Source organism: Arachis ipaensis, chromosome B01, assembly GCF_000816755.2.
Source record: "Arachis ipaensis cultivar K30076 chromosome B01, Araip1.1, whole genome shotgun sequence".
NCBI classification, from domain to species: Eukaryota; Viridiplantae; Streptophyta; class Magnoliopsida; order Fabales; family Fabaceae; genus Arachis; species Arachis ipaensis.
Window position 1 is genome coordinate 10455399 of NC_029785.2, and position 5400 is coordinate 10460798.

At 36.0% G+C, this 5400-nt stretch overlaps 1 long non-coding RNA gene across 3 annotated transcripts; it reads right to left on the reverse strand.

Moving 5' to 3' along the window:
• On the reverse strand, positions 2180-4697 carry LOC107616519. Of its 3 annotated transcripts, none has more exons than XR_002350903.1 (3): positions 4589-4697; positions 4439-4492; positions 2180-2466 (listed from the first exon to the last, which is right to left on the reverse strand). It is a non-coding gene; the product is annotated as an uncharacterized LOC107616519 (long non-coding RNA). The 3 variants fall into 3 exon arrangements; XR_002350707.1 differs by having other exon boundaries at positions 4585-4694; XR_001614540.2 differs by lacking the exon at positions 2180-2466 and adding an exon at positions 4312-4362 and having other exon boundaries at positions 4585-4695.

The following is a 5400-nucleotide window of genomic DNA, read 5'->3' on the forward strand; positions in this document are numbered from 1 at the left end:
ATGATAAGTGAATTATGGTTTTGAAAACTATCCGGATAAATCGGTTTAATCGAAAACCGGCAAGAAAAACGATCCGATCCTCCTCCTAAAATCGTTAGACACGAAATCGCTTTAAACAGCTGAACCGGTCGGGAATCGGCCAGTTCTTAGAAAACGGCCAAACCCCACGCATGAGTCACCCACTCACACTTCACCCGTCCCCCTAAACTCGTTCGTGCTAGCCCTAGCCGCAGTCACACTTCACAATTCACACAATGTCTCCCTCTCCCTCCCCAGCCACAGCCCTAGCTCCCAACCCAAAAGCCTAGCCTCTTCCACGGATTCATTGCCGCCATCCATCGGAGGTGCCTCCTCCTTCTCCCTGTCCGAGACTGAAACCCCTAGCTCGGCACGTCGTCGTGTCGTCTTCTTGTTCGAGTTCGAGCTGCAAGTCATGGTCTCGCCGTCGTCGTCCTTCTCGTCTCGTCGGCGTTATCTTTCTCTCAGTCAAGGTTAGTGGTCTGAACTCTAAAATTAGGGATTTGTGAATCTGAACTCTGAAGTTAGTGATTGATTTCTGATATGTTACTGATTCTATTCTAATATGTGCTTTTGTTACTGATTCTGAAATTGAGTAATGGATTTGTTTATGAAATTGAGTAATGGATTTGTTACTGATTCTTTTTTAATATGTGCTTTTATTACTGATTTGTTACTAATTCTGAAATTGAGTAATGGATTTGTTTATGAAATTTTTTATGATAAACAAATACTTTAAGGTTCTAAGGTCTAACAGAAACAACAGTAAAAAGTATGCAAATTACTATTTACTAAAGCTCACTTTTACATGCTATTGCTGCCTATATAAGAGTGTAGCTACCATTAAAATTAGTAATCCTCATTAAATTACCTCAGCTATACCATTAATTAAATATCCTGAATACTAATATGCAGTTGCTATTTCAATCTGTATTCTACATAATACTGTCTAAACATGCTGCTGCTATTTCAATCAACATTCTGCAATATGCTTTAATCAAATGGCTCAAGATTGAATATGACGAGGCAATCTTCTTCAGGAAGCAACACGTACAGTGAGATTACCACCCCTAGAAGAATTGTTTCTCATAATCTCAAATCTGTTTTGATGTTTTTTGAGTTTGATCACTATCTTTTCCTTCATTGTCTTGTCTTTTTGCTCCTTTACTACTCTCCGATACTCTATGTTTTTGCAGTGTAACCTTTGCTCATTCTCTCTCCAGAAAGGCGATTATTTGTTGAGGATTGGTGCGGCAACTCTGGCTGGTTGATGGCGTAGGAGAAATTGTTCAACTGGCTTTAATGTTTAGACACATTCGTCTTATGTAACCTTTAGTTTGGTGCTTGTTAGTTTGGTATTTGATGTTAGTTTAGAAGCAGAAGCCATTTTGGAGTGAAATCAGTTTTACATCTTATTAGTTTGGTGCTTGTTGACTGAACCAAATTGGTAGAAAAATCTTCACCAAAAGCTATAATTATATTTTAGGATGTATATTTATAATTTATTTATTATTTTATTCTAAAACAGTTTTTTCGATTGAGCCACAGTTTTTTTGCAGGTTTTTCAATTCAGATCTTAAAGAACCATTTTCGTTTTTCTAAATTTCATGATTAAACCAAATAAGGAATCTATAAATCTAATCTAAAAATGAATAAAAGCCCCCGTCTTTAATTTTTTTTTTCCCTCTACATTGTCCTCTCCCCCTTAGTTTTTAATCCATTTATAAAAATCAGATTTATTCTTTGCCCAACCTATTTTTTGGACATTCAACCATTTTTCAAAACAAGTGTTTTTGTCTACTCACACTTTAGCTAGCCTATGTCACAGCCATTTTTTTGAAGTCAAAATTTCTTTAATGTTCCTGTGTAACACTCTACCATACTTAGTATTATGCTTAAGTCATAAGACTGAGATAGTAAGATATTACGACCTCTAAGAATAGTAATATATATATATATATATATAATAATAATAATAATAATAATAATAATAATAATAATAATAATAATAATAAAAGATATTTAACTAGTTGTCTTGAAAAACGGGTAAAACAAAATCGTAAAATAAAAAGCGCAACGCTCAGGAAAGGAATACTTGCATGCTAAGAAACCTAATAGGAACATGATAAAGATAAGCAAAAGAATAAAGGACAACCAAGGAAGCAGCATAACTAGCCCCTGACTCAGCCTGCGAAGCTAAGGCTGGCCGGAGGGTATATATATACATATAAACATACATAAGTGTTCTCAAAATATCCCAAAATACACTATAATATCAAAATAACTCCTATCTCTCCCTCAACCTCTAAGAGGAGCAGCATACATAAGTTACTTGGAGAGTAAGCTAAACACATATATACATATATACAGCCAGAAGCCAAAATACACCCAAGGACTATTTTGCTTTCTAGGATCCAGACGCCTAGCGAGGAGCCTCTCGACTTGCATCTGAAAAACAACAATACAATATGGAATGAGAACCGGAGGTTCTCAGCATGGTAAAAGTTCCACGCGTATAATAAATAAGGTCCTGAGAATGCCATAGGCAATCCTAGAACTTCGTTATACACTTATCCAACCTAATTACTAAACAAAAACCATAAACAGGGTATGTATTCTAAATCTACCTAACTTACTCAATTTCAATCCACACCTATCACCAAACCATTTCTCCATTTCCTCCATCCCTCCATCATCCATAATGCAACAGGAACAAACAACCAAACAAGTTCAAGCACAAGTAATGAACAGATAATACAAGTAGCAAATATACAAGTAGCAGGTGATATATATCAATTAGGCATTCCCAATTAAGGCATAGCAAATAAAGCACACATATGCATATGATGAATGTCTATCCTACTGGCCGTGAGCTCACGTGTCGGTTATTTTGCCAGAACCCGACACATCTGGTAGTTAACCCAGACATTGGTCTCTAAGTTGCGCATCTCCAGGAGGATCATAAACGAAAGAGAGTGTCTTTCCACATCGAAGGAGTGTGCCTTTCCACCTTCTCCTGGAGGATATACGAAGGAGAGTGCCTTTTCACATCGAATGAGTGTGCCTTTCCACCTTGCCACTAGAGAAGAATGTGGAGAAAACAATACGAAGGAGAGTGCCTTTCCACCTTCCCCACATCTGCATCACGACAAGAGAGGAAACTTCTGTCCTCAACTTGCCATATCGACCATTTCGGCCACACATAGTCATTCCCAAATCTCATCATTTATCATCATTATTTCCTTACATTCGTTCTTTATAGCCATAACAACATGTATTCATTTAGCTTTCACATCATTCTCTTATAATTCATCACGTTTACCTTTTCGGGTCCCGACCAAACTATTTATCAAACTCTTCTCAACCTCTTTAATATCGAATAATCTTAAAATCAACCCAACTCTAACATTAAATCAATTACATCACACGAAAATTAAACTTTAACTTTTTGAACCTATGACTATCACTAAGACATCCTCGACACTCTATTTTCTTTTCTATTTTTAATATAACAAATGAACTTGGAATTACGTAAACTTTATGTCTAGGCGTTCATCTTGAAATAAGCTTTCTAACAAACCAAAGATCAAAATTTTCTGATTTCTCTAGCCTCAGGAATAAAGAAAAAACTGTGACTGCTCTGCAGTGCATAAAACCAGAAAAACAGCAGCAGCATGTGATATTCAAAATTCAATATAAAATCCAAGTTAAATCCAACGACTTTAAAAATTTATGTAGTTAAACTTTACTCATCCAGGTTTCTTTCTCAATTGGTTCTGAGTTAATAACATTTTTATTGAAGAAGTTACATTACTTGGAAGTTAAGTAAAAATGAGTCAAAATCTGTTTTAGAAACCAACAAGCTTAGTACCTTTCAATTTGAATAACTTTTATTACAAAACTCCAATTAAGCTAAATTTTGGTTTGGAAATTCCTAGCTCATCTAGAAACAAGTGTGTCTTAGTTGCAACCCAATTGCTATTCAATTATAAGAGTTACAAGTATTGGAAGTTGGTGCATAGCTTGCTGAAATCTGTTTCTTTTCAGCTTTGACTACCAATATTCAAAAATTCACAACTCCCAATCCTCAACTCTTAAAATTCTGAAGTTTTAGAGCAATAAAGCAAGTTAATCAAATTTTATAAAAAAATTGGTTTCGCTCCAAAACTCAACTCGTAGAAGTCGCAGCAAGACAAACAAGTTGCTGCTCTGTTTGACCTTTACTGCTGCAGGATAGATTTAACAATCTAACTTTAAAAATTTGCCATAAATTATATATTTAACAAAAAGGTCCCAAATATTCTCAATTAAATTCCAATGCATATATACCCACTTAATCTACACCTAATACATATACATATTCCAATTTCAGTTTTTCCATAATAAATACAAGATTAAGCTAGGGTTAGGGTATCCTTACCATACCCATATGCTCAATAGCTTGAACCCATAAATTCCGGAAGCTAACTTGAACCTAGAACACAAGAATTAAACAATTTTTTAACTTAATCGTTCATGAATTTCTGAAATTAGGGGAAGCTGGATGAGAAGAAAATAATGAGTTACCTACCAAATTGTTCTATGGGTTTCGTAGAGCTCGTCGCGGTAAACGTGTAGTCACAAACGGTTCGTCAATCGGAGCTCCGGATCAAAAGTTATTGAGAGTTAAAGTTTGAGTGAGGGTTAGGGAGCTCTCTTTCTCCCCCAACTTGTTTGGCGTGTTGGATGTAGAATTGGGAAGTAGAGCTTCTGTCCCCTTTTTAAGTATGGGTCCGGTTGGACCCACAGGTCCGATTTGGATCCCGGTTCAATCGGTTCGGTCTTTTCGGTCCAATTTTGGGCCAAATTTTCGAAATTAGTATCAAAATTCTTGTTTCGACGAGCTCTATCCTATTTTGATATTGGTTTTACATTTTTAACTTTCCTAATTAAAATTTAAATTATTGACTAATTATTTACCAATTTTAGCGGGGTTTACATCCTGCAGTAAACCTCACAAATTTACCGCGCTCAACACTAAGTTCTTTTGAGTTTTGACAAAGTGTTAATGCACTCATGGGTAAGACTCGCCACTTGCCACATGTCAGCATGTCATCATTGGCCAGTTAAACATCAGCCACCTAAAATTAGGGCTGCACATGAATTGGATAATATCCACATATTCGCGATAATTATCCGTATCTAATCCACATTTTGCGGATATTATCCAATCCGCAAAGTCATCGGATCAGATCAGATCCAATCCGTATTCTGATAAGATCGGATAGCAAATATTGTGTTGATACCCGCGGATCTGCACCTTTAATTAGACTAAGCCTTGCTAACCAAATACCCTTAAGAGCTTTGAAATTACAACTCCTGCAATAAATGCCATAACAATAT